Here is a 26,432-nt window from a genome sequence, read left to right on the forward strand (position 1 = left end):
GTGCCACCTGGTGTCAGAAAAAGACTATAGCACAATGCTGTAGCAGTCTCCTTCCTAAGTTTAGGGCACCAGACTGCCTCCAGGCATCTAGGGATAGGGCTAGCTTCCTTCCCTTAGGGTAGAACATTTTCCTTAGGGTAGACACTGGTGGAGGGGGGTAGTTTGGGTGAGGGAAAAGAAGAGGGAGAAAGGGAAAGTGCCACCCCAGGCCTCATGGCTGTCCTTCCCTTTGCCTCCAAAGTTGCTCTTGTCCTCAGAGTACCCCTGGGGACATGTATTTTCCTTAGAATTATAGGACCGTATTTGCCAAGTCCCCACTCCTCCCACCCGCCGCCCACTCACACACACTCTCAAGATTGCTTGAATATCCTCAACAGATGATAGAAGCTCTCTTTGACACCTGAGCACAAGAAATTGTCGCGTGTCCTTAGGGTGGCCAAGGAAGTCATGGTAAAAGGGTCTGGTTCCTCCATACGCTCAGGTTTAACTGTTGTTTCCTCCCAAGTGGGCTATACTGTTCTAGAATGACTGAGCCCAAGCTCCTCCAAAAGAAATCCACTCTGTGAGGCTACACTTAGGCTTTCTACAGCCCTTCTGAAAGATTAGGGGAAGGAGAACCAGGGCCTCAGACAACAGAATAAATGGTGGCAAACTTTCCCCATCAAACCCCATTCTTGAATACATTCAAAGCCATCAATAAAAGTGAAACCAAATTGGTCTGATGGTGCCTCACGATTGGGCAATGTTAGAGGGTAGATTGAGGAGGTGGCTTGAATTGGGGTGGCCCCAACTGGGCAAGGACAAGACGGAACCAGTAAAAAAGCCAATCACTCCTATGCTGCTTCCATTTTCAGGCCCTCTTAGAGTCTGATTCTCTGCTGTGTGCTACCCTCTAGAGGCATTGCCTTTTCAGGCTCTTCTGAGTGCTAATGAATCCTGGGCTAGCTCTTAGTCTGGCCTTTGGATTGTGAGCAGGAGCGTGGAGATGGCCTAAGTGAAAAGGCAAGGAATCAGTCAGATTGAAAGGATTCCATTATCAGATCCCTACTTTTATATGCCCTGCTTTTCCAGGGTCTCTACACTACAGGGCGACAAAAGTGGAAGCCCCTTCCCTAGATAGGTGAAGAAGTTAACATATCCCTTTTTATCCTGTAGTTTAGCTTCAACAGGCTTGCAATTTTTAAGTACATTTTATCTGTTTATTCATGAGAGACACAGAGAGGCAGAGACATAGGCAGAGGGAGAAGCAGGCTCCCTGCGGGGAGCCTGATGCAGGACTCGATCCCAGGACCCCGAGATCACTACCTGAGCAAAAGCAGAGACTCAACCACTGAGGCACCCAATGACCCCAGGCTTGAATTTTTTTTTAAGATTTATTTATTTATTTATTTATTTATTTATTTATTTATTTATTCATGATAGACACAGGGAGAGAGGCAGAGACACAGGCAGAGGGAGAAGCAGGCTCCATGCCAGGAGCCTGACATGGGACTTGATCCCCGGTCTCCAGGATCACATCCTAGGGCTGAAGGCGGCACTAAACAGCTGCGCCACCCACAGATCCCCTAGGCTTGAAATTTTTAAAAAGTAACAGCTGCTAGGAGACTCAGCAAGAAGAATATGAACAAAGAACATACAAGCCGGTGAATTTATGGGTAAATTCACATTTCTTATCCAATCAAGTAAAGCCTAAATATAGGTGAACTTCTCTGGTTCAATGTACAAGGCAACCTTTCAAAACAGGTGAGAAGTCAGAGGTTAGACCAAGCTGCTCAGTCTTTAGCCTAACATAGATCTGGTGAGATGGCAGACCCAGTGGGGAGCATCGGTGCTGCCTTCGGACTCTGCTGTCACCCTGGTCCCTGGGTTCCCTCACGATCTCCTGCTCCTAGAGAGAGGAGAGCCCTGGTGAAACTCCACCCCTCCACATACTGTTTTGATGTTGTCGTTTAGGACATGTGTTCTGACAAATGAGTCTACTGGGGAGGGGGCAGGATTTTGATTTGAGACTGCTTCTGAAAATCCGGATCCCACAGAGGGCCGTTCCTATTATTCCCAGTTAGTATTTCCTTTAGTCCCGTCAGGTGGCCATGTGACCTTGATGGCAAACGCCATCTTTCCAAGAAGCCTGCCGGTGCCGAAACGCACCCCTCTGAAGGCCGCTCCGCTCGGTCTTTTCCGATTTCAAAGCCGTTAGACCGCCCACCGAGACCCTTCTTCCGGTCTGGGAGGTCCCCGAAGGCTCTCAGGGCATTTGCGGAGCGGATGTGATTGACATCACGCCCGTCTAATGAATGCTCGGCTCCTTCCCAGCCTCGGTGACTAGTTCCGCTCTCTTGCCTCGCTTCTTTTTGATGACTCATCCCTCCGATGCTTCGCTCGGTTGCCTCATCCCCGCCCCGCTCCGTCCTCTCTCCCTTGGCTCCTAGTTGGCCCCCACGCCCGGGGGCATGGTTTGGGTGAAGCCTGTCCGGTGTCGTTTTTGCAGAGCACTTTAAAACATGTAGGAGCGCAAAACGATTGCTGTGCAGGAAAGAGGAGGCTCGCTTCCTTATAAGGAGCTTAACCCATCGCTGTCCTTTAACTTTAAAGCTCTTCCCTTCACATGATGGAAGGGGAGGTGGTGAGGGAGAGACGCCAGCGGGGCTTCTGCCTCGGTTTCCCTTCAGTTCTAGACCTCCGGCAGCTCTGAGTTCCTAGCAAAGGTCAAGCTGCCCCGGCTCCAATGGCCGACCTCGCTGAGGCAGCGGTCCAAGAAGGCACAATTAGATGGGGAGTTTTCAGGCATTTCTGTGGGGTCTTGGGGCGTCTGTACTGGGCACCTATGGCAACTTTGCTGGAGACCACAGCCCTAGAGAGGAAATGGACCATGAGTCGTTAATTAGTGGGGAGAGGGAAGGAGGACTGAGACTGAACTAAGAATCTGTCCCAGACCCAGTCCATTTAAATAGGTGAATGAATGGACTTTCACCTGGGCAAAGGGCCCTACCCATGCTGTGCCCATGCCCCTCTTCACAGCGTGCTTTCCTGGGTAAGGTCAAATGAAACCAGTAGATCTATAGCTGGAAGTTAGCAAAGAACTGCCTAAATTTGACCCCTTTTGGCGCTGGTAGGCTCAATTGCTCTTTCATGCTCACACAATCATCACCATTTCTCTGCTGTGGCTCTTATGCCACAGCTAGAGCCTGTGATTGAAAGCTTCCAGTTCTGCCTGGGATTTACACTGCCTTGTATGGGGCTTTGTGCATAGAGAGTGCACAACAACTTCCCGGGAGTCTGAGTATCATACTAAAGGCCAGAGACTTGGGGACCACCCAGTCTGCAAAATGCTCTGAGACTCAGGCATCTGTTGGGAGGGAGCTTTTGCACTTTGATATTGTGTCTTTAGGAGAAAAGAGTAGTTTGCCACTGGGGGAAACAAAGAAGGTGCTGAAAAATATGTAGGGCACCTTCCCTTTCTAATACCTCCCAGCCAGCCCCACGAGGCGCTGCTCTCCCTTTGGGGACCCCTTGGCTAAGTCCCATCTTCAGCTCATTTGCATTGTCCAAGCTTGCCCGCTTTGGCCTCTGAGAGGAATGTAGCCAAAGAACAGAAAAGAAGAGATATGCTTTCTGCTCCTGCTGGGGTGAAAAGTAAGTGGATACACAAATCCTATCCCCTCCCCAGCTGCTGCTTCCGCCTTCTTTCCTTCATCATGAAACAATTCTCAAGCATTTCTCTGTTCGAGGCTCTGGCTGTTCTCATTAGTTTACATGCAGTCCTTGCCCTGACGATCAGAGGCAACAAGGGCTGATGCCGAAAATGCAGAAAGCACATACCCGTGGTGGAGGGAGAAGTGGCTAAGATTCAGTGTAATGTATAGCCCCGAGATGCCAGCGATGCATCTTGGGGTCAGTGCAACCAGGGTGGGGCGGGGGTGGGGGTGGCAGCGGCTAAGGAATCAGGATAAATGCATGTAATTGCAGTGAAAAGTGCAAGTGGGCAGTTGTGAGAGTTTTACAAGTCAGGTGGGGATGATTGAAGCTATTGGCTCTCAACTACAAAGGGTTCCTGGAGAAGGTGGAACTAAAGAAATAGGTGAGTGGCAGAACCAAATAGCCATAATATATTTACATCATGAGGTGGGAGTGGAATTAGCAGTTGGAGTAGACTTTGATCAGGAAACCTTAAGTAGCCAGTGATTGTTATTCTTTCTCCTCCTTCCCTCTCAACACATACCGTTGGTTGAGTGCCAGCTCTGTTCTAGATACTGGAAACATACAAATAATAATGATAGCAAATAGTTATTGAGTAAGATGTGCCAAGTATTGTGTTAAGCCCATCATCCTATTTAAATGTCACGTTGATTGACCTGGGGCGACTGGATAGCACATTCCGTTAAAGGGTCCCACTCTTGGTTTTGGCTCAGGTCGTGCTCTTGTGGTCGGTCGTGAGATGGAGCCCCACATTAGGCTCTGCGCTGAGTGCAAGTCTGCTTCAGATTCTCTCTCCCTCTCCTTCCTCTGCTCTATTTCTCTCTCACTCAAATAAATAAAATCTTTGAAAAAAAAATCTCACATTGACCTTATAATGTAGCTATCATTATCATGCCCATTTTGCAGGTGAGCCAACTGTGCTTCAAGGAGATGAAGTGACTTGCCCCGAGATTACACAACTGGCTGTAAGTGGAAGAGGTGAGATTTGAATCTAGACAGTTAAAGTCTGGAGTCCATGAATTTAATCAGTTTGCTCTACCTAATCTTCTGGTTGGACAGTGATAAAAATGAGACTCCCTTGGTAGCAGGGGAAGCAAGAATGGAGATGGCCAAAACTTTGAGGGCAGACTGGGGGAAAGCAGAAGATCCCAGGAGCAGCAACAGAAACCCCAGCCAGCTGTTTCAACAGACAGAGCAAACATCTGGAATGCATCAGGCACTAGAAGGAAGCCCAGGCAGGCAGGTGGTTGGCAGCCAGTGAAAGAGGCTCTGCTATGTGGCCCAGGCTTCCAGAGCAGGATGCCAGATGTCAAAAGGTTTGGCAAGAGCTGGATAAAGCACTACTCTTGTGAAGACTAAGGTGTCACACAGGGCACCAAAGTAGGAATAAGAAGCTGGGGGCACCAGAGTGGGGGCTTAAGGCTGGGGCTTTTACGCAATAAACAGGGAAACAGTCCAGTTATTAAAGCTAGGAATCATTCACTCCATTCATTCTCCTTCTCATCTATTCTTTCAACATTTTTGGCATCCTCACTATGTTGCAAGTGCTGTGCGAATCTCTGGGGTAAGACACGGTATGGTGAGGGGGCCAGTCCTTTAAAACATAGCAACAACACTGTGTGATTAGTTCCCTATTAGAGGCACAAGCAGACTGCGTGTGTGGTGGGGGGAGGAGACTGTCTTTTCTTGGGAGAATTCACCAAGGATATTAACTCTGAGCTGGATTTTTTTTTTTAAGATTGTATTTATTTATTAGAGATACACACACACACACACACACACACACACAGAGGCACAGGCACAGGCAAAGGGAGAAGCAGGCTCCATGCAGGGAGCCCGACGTGGGACTCGATCCCAGGTCTCCAGGATCATGCCCTGGGCTGAAGGCGGCGCTAAACCACTGAGCCACCAGGGCTGCCCTGAGCTGGATCTTTTTAAAAAAGATTTTATTTATTTATTTTTTTTTTAAATTTTTATTTATTTATGGTAGTCACAGAGAGAGAGAGAGAGAGAGAGAGAGGTAGAGACATAGGCAGAGGGAGAAGCAGGCTCCATGCACCGGGAGCCCGACGTGGGATTCGATCCCGGGTCTCCAGGATCGCGCCCTGGGCCAAAGGCAGGCGGCAAACCGCTGCGCCACCCAGGGATCCCAAAAAGATTTTATTTATTGATTTGAAAGAGAAAAAAAAGAGCAGAAGCAGGGGGAGCAGTAGAGGGAGAGAGGGAAGCAGGCTCCCCACCAAGCAGGGAGCCCACTGTGGGACTCAATCCCAGGACCTTGGGATCATGAGCTGAGCCAAAGGCAGATGCCCAACCAGCTGAGCCACACAGGTGTCCTCTGAGCTAGGTCTTTAAAGAAGAGGAGAAATTTTCCAGGCTCTGAGTGGTTTAGAGGATTTTAGACAGAAGGAATGACATAGGCCAAAGCATAAAGTTTTGAAAGTGTAGGCCACACTGAGGGAACGATAAGCAATTCATACTGGACAATGGGTGTATCATAGGAAGGAGTGGGAATATGTGTCTGAGGAAGACTCATGGCCACAATATGCAGGCTTTTGTGGGGGCTGCTGAAGATCCTGGACATTCTTCCACAGGTGAAGGAAAGCTTCCTATAGTCTATATGATGGCAAGTGACTGGACTGCACTGAGGATTTTTAGGAGGATTACATGGGAAATAGTGTCCAGATGCAGTAGGCGTAAGCAAATCACTCAAGAGGCTACTGCAATCTTGAAGGCAGGAGATGATGGGAGTGTGAACTAAGATATTGACAGAGAGGATCAGTCCAGGAAAATACTCCTGAGGAAGAGTTGACAAAATTCAGTGATTGATAACGCTGAGTGATGGGGAGAAAGAGCCATGGACAGCTCCAGAGATTTCTTGTTTGACAGCTGGGTCTATGGGAACATAATTCACATAGAGATTGGGAATTTAGGATGAGAAGCAGGTGTTATGGGAGGAGATAGGGAGCTCAGTTTAGGACAAATTGAGTTGGAAGTGCCCAGTGGTGTTCTGGTAAATGTTAGCTAATCAGATATGGGTGGGTGGTGGAGGGAGACTTTATTTGATGATTCCTATGGTGTAAATATGCCCACACTGGCCAATTTCAGATTTACCAATGCGATGGCCACCCACTCACAAAAATCCTGAAAATTTAATAGTCTCAGAGAGCCCTGGAAAGGACTGTGCCATGTAGTCTGGGACACAGGCTTCTGATGGCATTGCTTAAATGATTTTGAGACCACACCGCTGAACTGAGTCCGGATTTTCAGAACTCTGGGTACCTGGTTGGGTCAGTTGGTGGAGCTGTGACTCTTAGTCTTAGGGTTGTAGGTTCAAGCCCCATATTGGGTGTAGAAATTACTTTTTTTTAAGATTTATTTATTTATTCATTCAGAGAGAGCGAAGAGAGAGGCAGAGACACAGGCAGAGGGAGAAGCAGGCTCCATGCAGGAAGCCCGATGCGGGACCCAATCCTGGATCTCCAGGATCACACCCCGGGCTGCAGGCAGTGTTAAACCGCTGCGTCACTGGGGCTGCCCTAGAAATTACTTTAAAAAAAAAATATTTTTCAGAACTCCAGTGGGTTCATAAAACTGCCAACCCAAGATCAAGCAGAGCAAGGATGAATTCCATGGGACTGAGTGAACTGATGAAGGATAAGTATGGCTTTTGTTTGGAATATTGATGCTGGATTTAATAAACACTTTTTTCTGTCAAGTTATCTATACTTGTAACAACTAGTAAATTATTCTTTTGTAAACAGAAATGAAACATTTATCTTTTCTCCCAAACTAATCTCTCCAGAATTTGAAAACTTACTGAGTATTTTTATTTCTGTGGCAATATAATTATTTGCACAAGTTCAATAAGAATCTATCTTCTTTGTAATAGGGTATAATTGGAAACATTCCCTATATAACCAAAGCTTTGATCGGAATGTCATATTTAAGAATGATGTGCACAGAATCAGATATGACCAGTTTTAAGGAACAAGGTTGACTTTATGGAACCAATACCTGCAAAGCCCCCTTGAGAAAACTGCCTGGTACCTGACTTACAGGGTTCCCAGCCTTACAGATGAGTAAGGAGGGTCACTTCTGAGCAGGTTGTTTGTGTGTGTGTGGGGGGGGATCTCGAGAAGAGAGAAATTCACCCAAATCTATAGGTATTACAGGCGAAATCTGGTGGCAAGTTCTTGGCTTGGCTCCAGAAGGCTTTTGAAGGTCTAATGTGAGATTACTTATGAAAAGCTCCAGCAGGCGTGGTCGGGTGGCTCAGTTGGTTTAGCATCTGACTCTGGATTTCGGCTCAGGTCATGATCACAAGGTCTTGAGATAGAGCCCTGTGTTGGGCTCTGCACTGTGCGAGGTGGAGCCTGCTTGATTCTCTCTCTCCCTCTCCCTTTGCTCCCCCCCACACACCACCCTATCTCAAAAAAAAGTTTCAGTAAGACAGACTTAAAAAAGGCCTATGTGGTCACTTACCACTCTTCCCACATTTATGTTAGTAATCAGGCCAAATTTAATGAGATCAGTCTTATTTTGTAAGCAAGAATCAAAAAGGTGGGGGTGACTAGAGAGAGAAATTTTATGTCTCAATCAAAAACCATAGCATGTCTTTGTGGCTTATTAGATGCTATTCCCATTCATTGTCTTTGAGCTATTTTTCAACTCTTGTTAAACTCGTTTTACTTACCACTTTGTTATCTATCTATAAATTGGACTGGGTCTTGTCATCCTACACATTATGTCAGTCCTTACCAATTCTTAATTCTTTTCATTTCCTTCAGTGTCTGGCTACAACTCTCCAACTTTGTATTTCCAATTTTTCTCCCTCTCTCCTGATTTGGTACCATGAATGCCCAGAACTTATTGGGACTGTAGGTTGTCTTGTAGCTGACCTTTCCCCCAGAATCCAAAGAAGCCCTATATACTGAAGCTGGACAACTTGATATGAGTTCAAAAGAGTCATCACCACAGCAGATCATATATGGGCGATCTTTGTGCCTGCTGCTGTGTGGGCCCTGTAGGACACTCACTGGGATATGTGCATCTTCCGTGCTCTCCTCTAAGAAATAACCATGCAAACTTCAAACCAAAAAAATATGTCAGATTGCCACTGTTGTCTTCATTCCACCATTGAAAGATGCTCTGAGCCCAATATATAGACATTTTCTGACTAGCTCTAGGCTCAGGAACTGGATTTATAACCTTCTCTAACATTAGTCTTTGTTTTACTTTTGGTTTCATGGAAGTTCCCATTACTGAGTGCCTGATGGCTCACACCATCCAACAAATACCTTCTACTACCAAGTCTCAAAAACTGGTCCTTAATGAACAAAAAGGTGATCAGATGATAAATGGACTTAAATCTTTAGAGGGAAGAAGAAGGTCTCTTCTTTCTTTGAACAGGAGGAGAAATTGACAAAGACCCTCCCCTTAACCACACTTTAGGTTCCTGTAAGTCCTGTTTTCACTAGGCCTCAACTGTGGCCCTCTCTGTCTTTGGCCTGCCCAGCCCAGTTTTAGCAGACTCCTGCTACGTCATCCTCCTACCTTTGATATCTGATCAAGTTCTCCAGTTCCTACATTTGATGTCTAAGTCTTTGGCCCGCCTCTAACAAGACTGTGAGGTAAATTTAGCAAGAATCCTCCATCCTTAACATCTCCTCTTGGTAACTTTCCATCCAATGACCCTCTCCTTCTTCTCCCTGGCTCTAAATCCCCATTTGTCTGTTTTTTGTTTGTTTGTTTGTTTGTTTGTTTGTTTTTTGTATTCAGAGTTAAACCTGATCTCTCTCCCCTATCTTGAAAAAGTCTTCCTTATCTTTATGTGATGCAAAATTTGATAGAACTTCAAGGAGATGAAGCCACTAGTACAGCTGGAAACTTCAACACCCCTCTGTCAGAAGAGGACAGATCCATAGGTAGAAAATCAGTAAGAACATAGTTGAACTCACCAGCACCATCAATCAACTGGATACAATTGACATCCATAGACTATTTTGCCCAACAACAGCAGAATACACATTCTTCTCAAACTCATATGGAACATTCACCAGGAGAGATCACATTCTGTGACAAAAAAATCCTCACATTTTAATAAATTCAAAAAATAGAAATCATACAATGTCTGCCCTCAGACCACAACGGAATGACAAACTCAAAGCTTTCCCATTAAGATCAGGAACAAGCCAACATGTCCCCTTCACACCACTCCTTTCAACATGGTGGTGGAAGATCTAGCTAATGCAAATGAGACAAGAAAAGGAAAAAAAAGTTATACAGATTGAGGAGTAATAAATAAAACTGCCTTTGTTTGCAAATGACATAATTGTCCATAAAATCTGAAAGAATTGACCAAAAGACTCCTGGAACTAATAAGCAATTATAGCAAGGTTGCAGAATATAAGGTTAATATACAAAAGTCAATCACTTTCCTAAATGCCAGTAATGAACAATTGCAATTTGAGATTAAAAACACAATATTACATTACAATATTACATTTTACATTAGCACTCCCCTAAAATGAAATACTTGGGTATAAATCTAACAAAATATGTGTAAGATCTATAGGAAGATAACAAAACTATAGAAGAATTAAATATATAGATACTCCATATTCTTGGACTGGAAGATTCAATTTTGTCAAGGTGTAAGTTCTTCCCCACTTGATCCAGAGATTCAAAGCAACCCCACTCAAAATCCCTGCAAGTTATTTTGTGGATATCAGCAAACTGATTTTATGGAGTTTAAATGGAGAGGCAAAAGACCCAGAATAACTAACATAATACTGAAGGAGAAGAACAAATTCAGAGGATTGACAAAACTCAATGTCAAAACTTACTATAAAGCTACAGTAATCAAGACTTGTGGCATTGGCAAAAGAATAGAGGAAAAGATCAGTGGAACAGAATAGGAAGCCCAGAAATAGACCCACATAAATATAGTCAGCTGACCTCTGACACAGGAACAAAGGCAATACAATGGAGCAAAGATAGTGTTTTCAACAAATGGTTCTGGAACAAGTGAACATCTATATGCAAAAAAAAAAAAAAAAAGAAATAAAATCTAGAAAGAGACCTTACACTCTTCACAAAAATTAATTCATAATGAATCTAGAACTAAATGTACAACACCAAACTAAAACTCCTAGGAGATAACATAGAAGAAAACCTAGATGACCTTGGGTAAGGCAATGACTTTTTAGATACAACAGCAAAGGCACAATGCATGAAAGAAAGAGTTGATAAGCTGAAATTTTAAATTAAAAACTTCTCGGTGAAAGACAATGACAAGAGAATAAGAACACAAATGACAGACTGGGAGAAAATATTTGCAAAAGACATATCTGATAAAGAACTATTACCCAAAGTATACAAAGAACTCTTAAAACTCATAATTAGAAAATAATCTGATTGAAAAATGGGCCAAAGACCTTAACAGACACCTCATTGAACAACATATACAAATGGCAAATGAGCACATGAAAATATGCTCAAGTGCCATTAGGGAAATGCAAATTAAAACAGCAACAAGATACCACCACACACTTATTAGAATGCCCCAAATCCAGAGTACTAACAATACCAAATGCTGGGAAGAATATGGAGCACCAGGAACAGTCGTTTATTGCTGACAGGAATGTAAAATGGAAGACACCTTGAAAAATGGTCTGGTGATTGCATATAAAACTAAACATGTTCAGAGAAGTCAATCTGAAAAGGTACCTACTGTATGATTTCAACTATATAACATTCTGGAAAAGGCAAAAACTATGGTGACAGTAAAAAGATCAGTGGTTGCCAGGGGCTGGGGGTTGGGGGAGAGATGAATAGATAGAGTACAGAGGATTTGGAGGATGGTGAAAACACTAAGTGTGATACTATAACAGTGGATATATGTCATTATGCATTTGTCTAAACCCATAGAATGTACAACGCCAAGAGTAAATCCTAAAGTGAACTCTGGATTTTGGGTCATTATGATGAGTCAATGTATGTTCATCAGTTACAACAAATGTACCACTCTGATGGGGGATATTGATAATGGAGTAAGCCATTGTGAATGGGGGCAGGGGTACATAGGAAATCTCTGTACCTCCCTCTCAATTTTACTGTGAACCTAAAACTTCTCTAAAAAAATTAAGTCCTTAAAAAATTAATAATCCATTGCCAGTACCAGCTGACTCCAGCATACTAAGAGAGGTGCCTGAGGAACATCCACGAAATAGTTAGAAGGCCACTGGAAACACAGGTTTAGAGCTATCAAGGTTGGGGTTGCTCTGCCCTTGTCTCAGTCTTTGCCTTGACCCAGCCTCTCCTGATGGGCCTGCCCATGCACCTGCCCTCTCAGAATAGGCTTCCTCAGCCCTCTATTAGAGACCAGCAAGTCAGGACCAGGAATCCACCTCCACAAACCCACTAGACTGTAATGTAATCCTCTCTGCCAGTCAGTGTAAGAGTATCTTGCTGGACTCTCCAAGGATACAATTTAGCCCAGTTCTCCCAGTCACCACAGGAGTGGCAATATTTCCTAAACTTTATTCATCCAAGAATGACCTTCACAATTTTTGCCAGATCCATGTGACCACTTGTGCTATTATTTAATCAACATTTTTCTTTTAATTGTCTTTCAATGAACTCCTCCTCCTTTTGCACTTTTGCTTCCTCCCAAGAAACTATAGTTTACTTCACCCCCCCCCCCCAAAAATAGCCTATGAGAAAGATGTCATGCTGGAGACCAACATACTTTCTCTCAAGAAATTCTACATAATCAGGTCGTGACAGATTGCTATTTCATGAGTTGAGTCCTTGAGGAATCATGGAAATGCAGTTAGGACCCATGTTGTTGAAAAATTCATAAATTCAAGCCCCATTTGGTGTCATGAGAGGCCCATGGGGCTAGAGAAAACATTAGATCCATTTTTTCTATGTACCTCACTATAGGGCGCATTTTTTTAAAAATTGTTTTAAGTAATCTCTTCACCCAATGTGGGACTCGAACTCACAACCCCAAGATCAAGCATCAGATGCTCTACGGACTGAGCCAGCCAGGTGCCCAGAATGTTTATTAATTGGGAATTGTTAGGGGATATGTATATATATATATATTTTTTCTATATATATAACTCTTTAAATGATTCACCTCAGTTTAATGTGCTTCTGATAGACACCATTATATCCACAAATGGTCACTGTCAGGGAGCACAGAGGAACATATTAACATAAATTCTATCAGAAGAAAGAGTTGGGAATCCGAGAAGTCTTGACAGGCAGAGGAAATGACAATAGAGCTGAGATTTGAAAGACTAGTGGAAGTTCTGGTGAAAGGTGGTGAAGGCATTTCAGGTAGAGGGCCATATAAGTGAAGGCTTGCAGATATAAATGTTTCTGTCATGTTTGTTGATGCCTAGGTGTTCAGTGCAGATAAAGTGCAGGGCTGGATTGTGAAGGGGATCTTTTGGCCATACTAATAAGTTTGGGCTTTAACGTAGATAAAGGGAAGTCTTCCGAATTTCATAAAGCTAGTCACATGTCCAGAATTGGGAGGGGGAAAACTGCAGAAAGTTTCATAGCTATCTGAGTATAAGGGGATGAGAACCCGTTCTAAAAGAGAGGCAAGATGTTGGAGGAGAATGAGGCAGAAATAGGGAAGTAAGGCAGTTGAGCTAATTTAGGAAATAATGATGATGACTTGATTTTAAAATGATCATAGTGAAATTATTAAGCTCTTGAGCTCTGGAATCAGGAAGAATCATGGCTCTGCAACATCCCAGTTGTGTGACATCTATTTAACATCTCTGAGCCTCGGCTTCTTCAACTGCAAAATAAGCTAAGAAAGTATCTACTCATAGGACTAAACAGAGTAAGTTATACACGTTAGCTATTGTTTTGAATATTCAATGAATGTTAGCTATTATGTTTCATATTCTTATGTTTACAGCAAGCCAAATTTCAGTAACTGATGGAAATATCCAACAGGCAGTTGGAAATGTGAATCAAAGGGCAAAAGAGAAATTAAACCAGAGGTTTCTGATTCACCTTGTAGAGATAACTGTCAATCTCAGAGAACCTCTGTGGAGGGCAGAGAACAGAATTTTGCGGAATGTTCACATATAGAAGTGGTAGAAGAAAGGGTTCAGAAAATTAGTGGCACAAGATGGACAGAGAGGTCCTTACCGTGGAGAGGATCTTCAAATCGCCAATTGCAGTGGCTTCGCCTAAGTCCTCGTTCCCTGATTCATCTGCAGCATTGGATGCAAGTGACCCCTTCTTTTGGAAACTCTCTTCTTCAGTTTCCATCGCATTCTGTTTTCTTCTACCTTTTCTGATTATGCATAGAACATCTCACCTGAAAGCCTTGTAGCTTACTGGCTCCAACCCCTTCGTTTTACAAATGAAGAGATGAAAGAGCCAGCAAATGGAAGTAGCTAATTCGAGGTGCACACTCAATTGTTTCTTTCTTGGCTTTTTCTCCCCCTCTTCTCACTTCCCACAGTTCTTTGCTCTTCACTCTCCTATACTCACTTCCTCTTTCTATAAACTTGTCTGTTTCCATAACTTTCAGTATCGCCTTCAAGTCTTCGATTGCCAAATTGAAATCTCCTCCCTGTCTCTCTCTAGAGCTGTTCTACCATCCTTCCAACAGTTAGCCAGATGTTCCATTAACCCCTGACACTCAGCATGTCTGAAACATAATTGTTCCCCATGAGGCTAGCTTCCTTCTTTGACTCCACCATCATCCTATCAATGGCACCTACATTCTCCTAGTCAGCTAACCCCTTACCAAATCTGATCGGTGAGTCCTGTATAAACATCCATGTAGGGCCGTGGCTAAGCACACTGCCATTAGGAATACAACTGCCTGGGACCAAATCCTGGCTCTGTGATCTTGGGTAAGTGACTTAGAAGCCATCAGAGGCAGATGAGACCTTAAAGGTACATATTTCTTGGGGCGCCTGGATGGCTCTGTTGTTTAGGCATCCAACTCTTGACTTTGGCTCAGGTCATGATCTCAGGAGGGTGAGATTGAGCCCCATGCTGGGCGCTGTGCTTGGCACAGAGTCTGCCTGGGATTCTGTTTCTCCCTCTCCCCCTGCTCACTCTCTCTCTCATAAAAAATAAATAAAATATTTTTTAAAAAAGATACATTTTTCTGCAAACTTCACCTTTTTCAGAAAAGAAATGTGAACCCCTAAAGCATAAATCCCCATAGTCTGCAAAAAGGAATTAGGACTAGAATCAAGGGCTATTGAAGCTTCAGGGCAATGCATTTTGTACTACACCATATTGCCTCTTATAACCCTATTGGATCTGTCACCACTGCCACCTCTCTAAATAAGATACTTATTGGGGCAGCCTAGGTGGCTCAGCGGTTTAGCGCTGCCTTCAGCCCAGGACTTGATCCTGGAGACCCGGGATCAAGTCCCATGTCAGGCTCCCTGCACGGAGCCTGCTTCTCCCTCTGCCTGTGTCTCTGCCTCTCTCTCTCATGAATAAATAAATAAAATCCTTTTTTAAAAAGATACTTATTACCTTGTGCCTGGATTATTGACAGTCACCTCTAACTACTCTTGCAATCTCTCGTCTACCCCATCCCCAGTTCATCCTGCCAAGTTAATTGGCATCATTTCCATCTTGTTGTTCCCCTCATTAAAAAGCTTTCAGTGGTTCCTCATTGCCTACTAAATAAAACCCAAATGTCCAAGCTAGGCATCAAAACTCTTCCAAAATCTATTGTCAGCCCACCTTTTCATTTTCTATTACCCACACTATCTTTTATACTCCATGGCCCAGCCATGTCCAATACTCTGTGTTCCTTGAGCAGCTCATGTACCTTCATGCCCTGTTGACTTTTTACATACTGTTCTCTGACTGGGCGCCACAGAGGCAAGAGGGTAGTTTTCCTGAAGCAACTGAGCAGTGGCTTGCTACTTGTGACTGGACCTCTGGCCCTCAACTGAGTTCCTCTGCGTAGAACACACCAGAAATTTGTCATTGCCACTTCCACCAAAATTGATATAAGCAGTGTGAAAATCCCCAAACATCTCACTGATGCTTATTTCAAGAAGAAGAAGCTGTGTAAACCCAGACACCAGGAAGGGGAGATTTTTGACACAGAGAAGGAGAAATAAGATATTACAGAGCAGCGCAAGGTTGATCAGAAAGCTGTGGACTCGCAAATTCTGCCAAAAATCAAAGCTGTTCCTCAGCTTCAGGGCTACCTGCCCTCACTTTGATTTTCCTCCTGTCTAATTCTTACTCAAGGCCCAATTCAAATGTCTAGGGCACGAATACTTTTCAGATTGCCCAAGTCAGAATTAATCTCTATGATAATATATGTGACAGGAGTTTCCATCATAGCTAGGCATGTAGAAAATGTGGGTTTCCATCCCCCCTTTCTTTTTCACCTGTGTTCCCACAATATATTGCTTATACCTCTGTTTAACACTTATGTCACCCACCTTATATTAGAGCTGGTTATTTTTTAAAGATTACTTATTTATTTATTCACAAGAGACACACACAGAGAGGCAGAGACATAGGCAGAGGGAGAAGCAGGCTCCCCACGGGGAGCCCAATGTGGGACTCGATCCCAGGACCCCAGGATCATGACCCAAGCCAAAGACAGACCCTCAACCACTGAGCTACCCAGGCCTCCCTAGAGCTGGTTATTTAAACAACTAGTGAAATTTATCTCATTCACCTTTGCATCCTCCATGGCCCCTCACAGAGTTCCTGGTACACAATAGGTACTTAACAAATATTTAACAAAATGAAACAAAAACAGCAGAGCCAAGTCTCAAGCTGCCCTCTCATTAGTAATTCAGCAAGATCAATTCCTGTTGCTTGACAAGGAGTGACATGTTGAGAGAAGAGAAATCTGGGAACCCTTATTGGTAAATCTCCAACCATGTGCTTCAGAACAGCCTCAGAAAATTTCAACCTGACAGGTAAAGCTCTTATCCCCACATTCTTTTCAGTAAACTGAAATTTATGCAGGCCCATCACCCCCAGCCAGTGAGTGGGTTACCAGTAAGTGAAAAGCAGTGATTGGGGCTGAAGAGGTGGAAGCAGGAGCTCTTTAGAGCCATTTGTAAAAGGAGGCTACCGTGATCCAGAAATTAATGTTTCCTGGAAAGGGAATCTTGACTGAGGTCCTTGGATCGTTTCCCTTGGAAGAGTGGGTAACTGTGATGAGTGATGCAGGCCAAGTAGCTTGGCATGTGTGACATGCCTTTATGGTTTCTCAGTGGCTGGATCTTTTCCAGGCCATTCTGGACACAGCTTTTAGCTAAGGCTGCTGTGAGGCTCATTCCGATTCTGGAAGTGAGGCCTGGGGTATGGCCAAGATGAAAGATGACTGCATTCTCATGATGACAGCTTAAAGACAGGCCTCAATTTCATTTCCTTTTTAAATTTAATTTTATTTATTTTTTATATTTTTAAAGATTTTATTTATTTATTCATGAGAGACACACAGAGAGAGGCAGAGACACAGGCAGAGGGAGAAGCAGGCTCCCCAAAAGGGAGCCCGATGTGGGACTCGATCCTGGATCCCGGGATCATGCCCTGAGCCAAAGGCAAATGCTCAACTGCTAGGCCACTCAGGTGCCCCACAATTTCACTTCCTTGTTGGCCACCTCCATTCATTCATTCATTCAATTGTCATTTAGTAGACACCCATTGTGCACCAGAAACATAGGTTCTGATACAGAGATGAATGGCCCATGCCCTTGAAAAGTACTGTTCTAATGGAGGAGACACACAGGTAAGCAGACAATATGGTGAACTATCATAAGTGTCATCACGGATAAATACAGTACAGGGGAGAAACAGAGAGATAGAGAAAGTGGAGAGAATAAAACCTAAAGTCTTAATGTAGCACAAAAGGCTGCTGGCTACCTCTCACCACTCCTCAGCCTTTGCATGTGAAGAGTAGACTATCTGAGCTAAATTTCAGAGAATGAAGAAGAGTTTGTAAACAGGGAAAAGCTGTTGTGGGCATATTTTATTCCAAAGACAGTGAGGAGCCAATGGAGGATTTTAAGCAGGGGAGTGACATGATTAGATAGATATACATTCCAGAAAGACCACTCTGAAGAATGTTTAGAGAATGGATTGGAAGAGATCATGAATGAAGGTAGGGAGACAGTGAACTGTCTCCAATTGTAAAAGTATCAGAATCTATACTAGGGCAGTAGAAGTGGGATAAAAAGGAAGAGAAGGAGTCAAAAGATATGAAGAAGTAAAACCTACAGGGTTTAGTTATTTATTGGATATGGAATGTAGGAGAGTGATCAGGAAGGGGAAACTCATGCCGATTTCCCAGATTCTTGGCTTGGGCAATAGGTGGATATAATACTGTTCAATGGGATAAGGGACAACTAGAGGAGCTACAAGTTTGAGAGCAGGAGAGATGAGATCGACATGTAATATATCTGTATTTGGAAACCAGGAAGGAAATATGAAGATACAGGTTTGCAACTGTCGGTAACTGAAGCCATGGGAGTGGAGTGGATGAGACTGCTCAGGAAGAATTTCAAGAGTGATGAGAAGAGAGAGAACAGAACCATGAGGATTGACGTTTAAGGGGTAGAGTCAGGGGTGCCTGGCAGGCTCAGTGGGTAGAACGTGCAGCTCTTGATCTTGGGGTTGTGAGTTCGAGCCCCACACTGGATGTAGAGTCTACTTAATAAAAAATATTTGGGGGCACCTGGGTGGCTCAGTCGGTTAAGCAGCTGCCTTTGGCTCAGGTCATGATCTTGGGATCCTGGGATTGAGCCCCGTATTGGGCTCCCTGCTCAACAGGGAGTCTGCTTCTCCCTCTCCCTCCGCCCTTCCCCCTGGCTTGTTCTCTCTCTCTCTCTCTCAAATAAATAAAATATTTTAAAAAAAATTTTAAGGGGTGGAGTAAGAGTAAAGCATGGAGCAAAGGTAAGAGAGAGACCAATAGAGAAAAGTGTAACAAAAGTCAAAGGAGATTATATAGTCATAAACCAAGTTCTAGAGAAATATTAATGCCTTTTTTTAAGATTTTATTTTATTTATTTATTTATTCATGAAAGGCACAGAGAGAGAGAGAGAGAGAGAGAGAGAGAGAGAGAGAGAGAGAGAGGCAGAGACACAGGGAGTCTGACGTGGGACTCAATCCCGGGTCTCCAGGATCATGCCCTGGAAGGGCATGGACTCTATGCCAGGACCTGGAGATCACACCCTGAGCCAAAGGCAGATGCTCAACCACTGAGCCACCCAGGCATCCCTAATGACATTTTTAAATGGTCATGATATAATGGCAAGTGAAAGAGGATATAAGATAATGTGTTGCAGACAACAGATTGGTGGTTGTCAGAGATGGGAGATGGAGGGTGGTTGAAATGGGTGGAGGGGATTAAAAGGTACAAAGATTCAGTTATAAAATAAATAAGTCATGGAGGTGCAGTGTACAGCATAGTAACTATAGCCAATTACATATATGAAAGTTGCTACAAGAGTAGATGTTAAAGTTCTCATCACAAGAAAAAAATTTCTAACTGTATATGGTGACAGATTTTAACTAGACTTATCATGGTGACCATTTCTCAGTATATACAAATATAAAATCATTATCTTGTACACCTTAAACTAATGTAATGTTATATGTCAATTATGCTTCAATAAAAAATAGATATCATATGATGACAATTGTATTTTAAGAGTACATGTAAGTGGGCACCTGGGTGACTCAGTGGTTGAGCATCTACCTTTGGCTCAGGTCGTGATCCCGGGGCCCTGGGATCGAGTCCCACATCAGGCTCCCTGCAGAGAGCCTGCTTTTCCCTCTGCCTATGTCTCTGCCTCTCTCTCTGTCTCTCATGAATAAATAAATAAAATCTTTTTAAAAAAAAACAAGAGTACGTGCAGGTGGGGCACCTGGATGGTTCAGTTGGTTATGTGGCTGCCTTCGGCTCAGGTCATGATCTCCTGAGATTGAGTCCTGTATTGGGCTCTCTGCTCAATGAGGAGCCTGCTTCTCCCTCTGCCTCTGCTGCTCCCCCTGCTGTGTTCTCTCTCTGTGTCTCTCTGTCTCTCTGTCTCTCTCTCAAAAAAAAATCTTTAAAAGAAAAGATACATATAGGGGCTCCTGGGTGGCTTAGTTGGTTAAGCATCGGACTCTTGATCTCAGGTCAGGTCTTGATCTCATGGTCATGGGTTCAAGCCTTGCATTGGGCTTAAACCAAAAAGAATATATGTATATATTTTCATTGAAAAATAACTATAAGGTTTCACACCTGTTGATGTTTATCTCTGGGTGGTGGTGTTACAGACTATTGTAATTTTTATCCTTATGATTTTGGGGGATTTTCCAATTTTTCCATAAAGAATATGTGTTACTTGTGTAATTGACAAACATAAAAATTAATATAAAAAGAGAAAAATCTCAAAGGGGAAGAAGATTTCAAGGTGGGAGTGGTCAACTGAATCAAACACGTCAGAGTTAGTAAGACTCGTTCTGAGGGCTATCCATTAGATTTAGCAGCAAAGTGACCGTGGTGAAGACTATTTCAGTGAAGTAGTTTGTAGGGGCAGAAGCCAGATGGGAATGGAACTGAACAGTGAATGGGAGATGAAGTACAGACAGCAAGTACAGAAGTGTCTTTTTAAAAACTTGGTTAAAGGGTGCCTGGGTGGCTCAGTGGTTGACCTTTGGCTCAGGGTGTGATCCTGGAGTCCTGGAATCAAGTCCCGCATCGGGCTCCCTGGGTGCCCGATGAGCAATTTGTGATGTCACAAATTTTTTGTGCCTGCTTCTCCCTCTGCCTATGTCTCTGCCTCTCTCTCTCTCTCTGTCTCCCATGAATAAATAAATAAAATCTTTAAAAAAATTGGTTAAGAAGGATAAGAGATAGGGCAAAAGCCCAGTTGAAGATACCATCCAGTTTGAGAATGCCACACCATTTGGTGGCGTAGAGAGGTCCTGGGATCCAGACATAGGTTGCGAAGGTCTTCTGACATTCAGATTTCCAGTGTGAGGGGTACAGCAGAGTGTGGAATTGGAAACAGCAGCCAGCTCAGGGAATTGACATCACAAATTGCTCTTCATGGCTCAGAGGAAAACTCATTGTCACCCAAACTGAGCAGAACACTCCAGTGCAATGTATATGGCTACATAATTTAGAATACAGATTAATTCTTGGAAAAGAGCTTGTGATGAGTGTGAAATAATCATAGATTGGAAGTTCTCATGACTCATGTGATAACAGGGCTTCTTTATCAAGGTGTGTAACTTGGTTCTATAGACAATATCGTTCTCTAGGAATAATGCCAAACCTCAGTGCATTCTATAGCTCAACCCAGCCCCAGATCTATGAGGTAAGACATCAACAGCAAGAATGAGTGGTTTGTGTTTATTGTAAAGCATGAGCTCAGATTCAGAAATCAATAACTGCTTGACATTCTGAAAAGCACCCTCATGCTGGCAAATCCAATGCCACCAAGCACCAATTTCCTAGGAGACAATGAAGTAGCTCAATCATCCTTGTCTTTTGTTGGATGAAAATGGCCAAAATGGAGGCCTAATCAGAGGATCTGAAGTGGATGCCCCACAAATTATAGAATCCCTTATCTGGATGTGTCTGCATCTGAAGTGAGGCGGGGGAAAATCCTAGGGGCCCCCAACCAGAAGAGGGTTTCACTTGAGGAGGCCCGGGGTGGCAAAGCCTTGGAGGTGAACCATAATCTGCAAACCAAAGGCAAGGTGGGGATGGAAATAGAAGTGAGACAAAATCTTTGCTTGGGAGGTTTGGGAGCAAGATTGTCCTGTTCAGGTGCAAGGAACAGATAAAGGAAAGTAGGTTACTTAGAATGCAGGCTGTTCAAGATGAAGATGTATTAGAGCTTACCGTTTTATCTGGGGCTCAGAGCCTATTTCAGGGACTGATTTGGCAGTTTAAAGAATGTACACAGGACTAGATCCTAATCTTCCCCTTCACAACACACACACACACACACACACACACACACACACACACACACTGAATTGGCTGAGGCTGGAGCTGAGTTGGTTTCATAGAAGGCACAAAGCATTATGGATGGGAATTAGCACTGGACTAAGTTCTTTTTTAAAAAAAGATTTTATTTATTTATTCATGAGAGATACAGAGAGAGGCAGAGACATAGGCAGAGGGAGGAGAAGCAGGCTCCCTGCAGGGAGCCAGATTGGGACTCGATTCCAGAACTCCGGGATCATGCCCTGAGTCGAAGGCAGATGCTCAACCGCTGAACCACCCAGGCGTCAGCTCTTATGGGTGCATCTCGGGCACACAGTTTTCTCCCCGGACCAGGTGCTAGAATCCACACTGGTGGAGAGCTGTCCAGGAATTCCTGTAACACATATGCTGGCTCCCTATCCACCACAGGATGGGTGGATGTTCGTGGACAGGGAGATGAGGGGCTTCAGGCAGAAGGCAAGGGATTCCAGATATCTGAATGGGCCAAGGAATAAGCCCTATAATTTGTAGCAGGGTTGGCGGGGGCATGTGGAGTAGAAACAAAAACATCTGAGTTTTCCAACCTGGCCAGCCCACCACTGCTCCTATGAGCAGCACTTCTCAGCAGAAGCTTGGACCTTCAGGGTGTCATTGGCAGCCGGCATTTCCCTAGGTTTTGACTTGGTAGTGCTGGGTGGTTTGGGGACATAGCAGGGATAGTGGTTGTGATGACTGAGGCAGGGGCATTCTAGATGAAGCATTCATGGTGCTATCGTTGGCAAACTTGGCTGAGGCCCAAGGAGGGAAGGGCGGAGGAGTCCAAAGAGTAAACAGAGACGGTGAACACCAGGGCTTCTATTTGGGGCCAGGTTTACATGTTTTATTGGCTCATCAGTTTGAGGGGGTGGGTGAGAGATCAGAAGATTCCTGTTTGGAAGACCTAGGAATGGTTCCTACGAAAAAACAAGATCTCTTGTATATACAATATGATTTCAATGATGGACATGTGTATATAAGGAAAGAAAACTGGAAGGAAAGGACTAAACCACTAGCCACTTAATGGGCAGGGCATCAGTTCATCAGGTTGACTGCCCAAACTTGGACAATTAGCAGAAGGAGCTAAATTCTTCTGGGTCCTTTTCACGTCTCCCTTCAAACTCGACACTTGGCCCAATTTTTCCGGCTGTGACCTGGACTTCTCTCTGATTCTTCACCCCACCACGCTACCTCTAGTCTCCTTGGGTAAAAATCCAGGACTGAATTCAACCTGGGAACATTCTATCCCTGCAGGACTCCCTAGGTCTTACACTGCACCCCCCCACACACACACACAGACACATACCCGCAAGAACAGAAGGATCAGGAAATGGACGTCAGGCTGTATTGGCTGAAACAAGCAACATTAGTACAGGAGACCCCAAATTCCTACTTTCCACTTCATTTTCTTCACTTTGCTACTTGGTCTAGTGAAAAGATGCAGAACTTCCTGGAATCGTTTGCAAGCATACCTTCTGTTTGTGCACTGATCAGACATCAGTGAACCATAGTACCATTCCTCGAACCCCAGGAATTAGGGTCTTCCTAAAACACAGAAACAGCAGCAAAGTGAATTCCAAATTGCAGGGAGTGCATATGGTGTTGGTTAAGGCTCTGTTTCCAGGAAATCTATGCAAGTAACACCACCTCACCTTTAGGCTTTACTATTGGTCGAATGAGTGTGCCATCCTATGTGGAGCTGGTTGTAGGATATTTCATACAATTAGGGGTTTTTTTGGGTGGGAGGGGTTTAAACAACTTTGCTTTTGTTCCCCACTCCAAACTGTTCTTAGAGCAAAAGGTATATGCCTACTTGTCAAGTGAATTAGTGTACTATTTGGGTAAGTTCTTCAGAAACCCCTTCGAAAAAATATGGATAACTCCCTCGAGTTGGCCTCTTTTATTATTTTTTAAAAGATTTTTATTTATTTCTTTGAGAAAGAGAGAAGGATCAGGGAGGAGGGCAGAGGAAGAGGGAGAAACAGACTCCTCGCTGAGTAGGGAGCCCAATGCGACTCTGAACCTGGGGACTCAATTCCAGGGCCCCAGGATCGTGACCTAAGCCAAAGGCAGATGCTTAATCAAAGGCAGATGCTTAATCGATTGAGCAACCCAGGTGCCCCAAGTTGACCTCTTTTAAAAAATGAATCCCTGGGGGGCACAGACTCATTCATGTAATTATGTGTCTTTTTGAAAAGGATTTGTGAAAACCAACACCAATTATGAATACAGGACCACTTCTATCTTTCCCTAGCAGCCTGGAAATAGTTTGCACAAACCTTCCACAGCCTGAGCTATGGGGTGGGGAATTTTGAAAATGGTCTGCAAATTTTCAGGGTTTGCAATTTCCTTATCCTATGAACCCATTTGGGAAGAATTTTTGCCTGTGTGTCTTAAGCAACATTTATATTGAAAGCTATCTCCTTTGATTTCTGAGCCGTGCATTAATGCTGTCTCATTGATCAAAGCCATACAAAAAGCCATATTTTGTTTGGTAATGAAGCCCAGGGACAGGCTGGATGATGGATTCCACATGCGAGGCAGTGCTGCTGCATGCCATCTGAGGAAGCCTCAGGATTGCTATGTGGAGACAAGTGGCATTGCTCTGTAATGTAATGATCAGAGCTCCCACCAGCCTGCTGATTCTGCTGATGAGGTCCGAAGCTCTGGACTCGGATGATGTGGCTGGTGAGCTGTGCTCTTAATAATGGGACTGGTTTCCTCCACCAACTGTTCTGGTCCTGGGTGGAATAGGACTGGGGAAAGCTCTCTTTTAGGCTGATGTTTGAGCCATGCCGGAGACAGCAGGCTTATGTTTAAGGCCTCTTTTGCATGTTTCAAGACCTAAAGAAGCTCTCCCTGAGTGAATCTGAGGAAATAAGCCGGCGGATGTAAAATTTTAAAATATTCTCCCCCATGGGACGCCTGGGTGGCTCAGCGGTTGAGCATCTGCCTCCAGCTCAGGGCATGATCCTGGGGTCCGGGGATCGAGTCCCGCATCGGGCTCCCTGCATGGAGCCTGCTTCTCCCTCTGCCTATGTCTCTACCTCTCTCTGTGCGTGTCTCTCATGAATAAATAAATAAAATCTTTTAAAAAATATTCTCCCCGAACACCCATTGTAAGCAGAAAGTGTGCTTAGGATTCCAGGCAGAAGCTGATTTTAGCTGCTTCCCAGGAGCAAATGGATTTACATTGCTCACTGTAGTACAGTTTCTCCTCATGTCTCCCCCCACCCCACCATGCCCACTCTTCTCGCTCCTCACTCGTCCTCTTTCTTTTTCTCTCTTGCAGTGGCAGGACCCCATCCAGAAGACATGTGCAAGTTGCAGTAAATAGGAAGAGGACAAGTTGATACTAGCGACGATTTTTTTATTTATTTATTTATTTTTTTGCGACGAATTTTTTATACAGCTAGAAACTATTCAAATAGATTTCCTGTAGCTCAGAACTACACACACAGCTAGACTCACCCTAGAGAGATCCTGCCAGAACTCCAAGGAACAGTGAGTACATAGTGATATTGACCTGTAGTTTCCCTTCCTAGGAGCTCTGCTAAAGGAGCTCTCTCTTCTGGTCAAACAGGTCTGCCCACCATTCCCTAACACATCTCACTGCTTGCTGTCACTTGGAACGCTTGGACTCTCCATCTCCTTTGTGATCCAAGTTCAACTCTGCCTCTTCCACTAAACCTACCCTCTTCATACTTCTAAATGCCTTCTGGCACCTCATAGCTACATATACATTACATATATATAGCCACATATACCTCCATTATTGTAGGTACCCACCTCTCCTGCTAGCCAAGAACTTTCTAGAGTCAGGAACCAGTCCTTACTCTGATTCTCAGTGGGACCCATAGAGCTCATCAAGCTGTGGTGTAGTGGTTAAAAGAACCCATTCTGGAGCCAGACTGCTAACAACGAAGCTGGGTGATCTCAGTTATGTTATTTAACATCTGTGTGCCTCAATGCCCTGTAACATGGGAATATTAATAATGCCCAGTGCATGGGGTTACTCTGAGGATCAACCAAAGTAACACTTGCAAAGTGTCTGGAATATTGCCTTTCAGACATGGTGCACTCAGAAAGTGCTACTCCTCTTTATCTACTCGGCACCACCATACATTAAAGCGGGAATCACCAGGTACCAAAGGATCACCCCCAGTCAGCCTCACCCCCATGGTATCTGGCTCAATTTTGCCTTATACCAAGTTTACCAGACACTCACTAAAGAACTTTCCTACCTGGCTTTAAGGGTCCTTCATACTCTGATCCCTTTAGCAGATGGATGGTATCTTCCACAGCCACCCACCACAGCCCTGCCTCCTGTCTGTCCTCAAACATGCCCTGCTCCTTCCTACCACTGGGCCTTTACTCACACCTTTCCTCCTCCCTGCAATGCTGGCCCTGCCCTTCCCCTTTCAAACTCCTACCCATCCCTGATTTCTCCACTCAAGCCTCACCTCCCCTAGGAAGCCTTCCCCGTTCACTTCAGCTAACACCCACTTTCCCTCCTTCAACTTCCTCAGCAGTGAAAGTCAGAACCACGTAACTAAACAGTTTTCATGGTGACTTCCTGAGTCTTGGTCTTGTCTCTTTGGGAAGTTGATAACTTCCTTAAAAACAGCTGGGAGGTTTCCCCCTCTTCTGCTACCTACCCCTTCCTTACTTTTCTCTGCCTGGGTGCCCAGCTGGTGTCCAGTAAGACTTATTGGTTGATGTGTCCAC

General features: G+C 44.2%; 1 long non-coding RNA gene across 1 annotated transcript; it reads left to right on the top strand.

Moving 5' to 3' along the window:
• Positions 1–3,043: 3,043 nt before the first annotated feature.
• LOC112907622 (uncharacterized) lies at positions 3,044–26,276 on the top strand. Its single transcript, XR_003232797.2, has 3 exons — positions 3,044–3,633; positions 4,603–4,674; positions 24,997–26,276. It is a non-coding gene; the product is annotated as an uncharacterized lncRNA (long non-coding RNA).
• Positions 26,277–26,432: the final 156 nt, after the last annotated feature.

Source organism: Vulpes vulpes, chromosome X (genome assembly GCF_048418805.1).
Source record: "Vulpes vulpes isolate BD-2025 chromosome X, VulVul3, whole genome shotgun sequence".
Lineage (NCBI taxonomy): Eukaryota > Metazoa > Chordata > Mammalia > Carnivora > Canidae > Vulpes > Vulpes vulpes.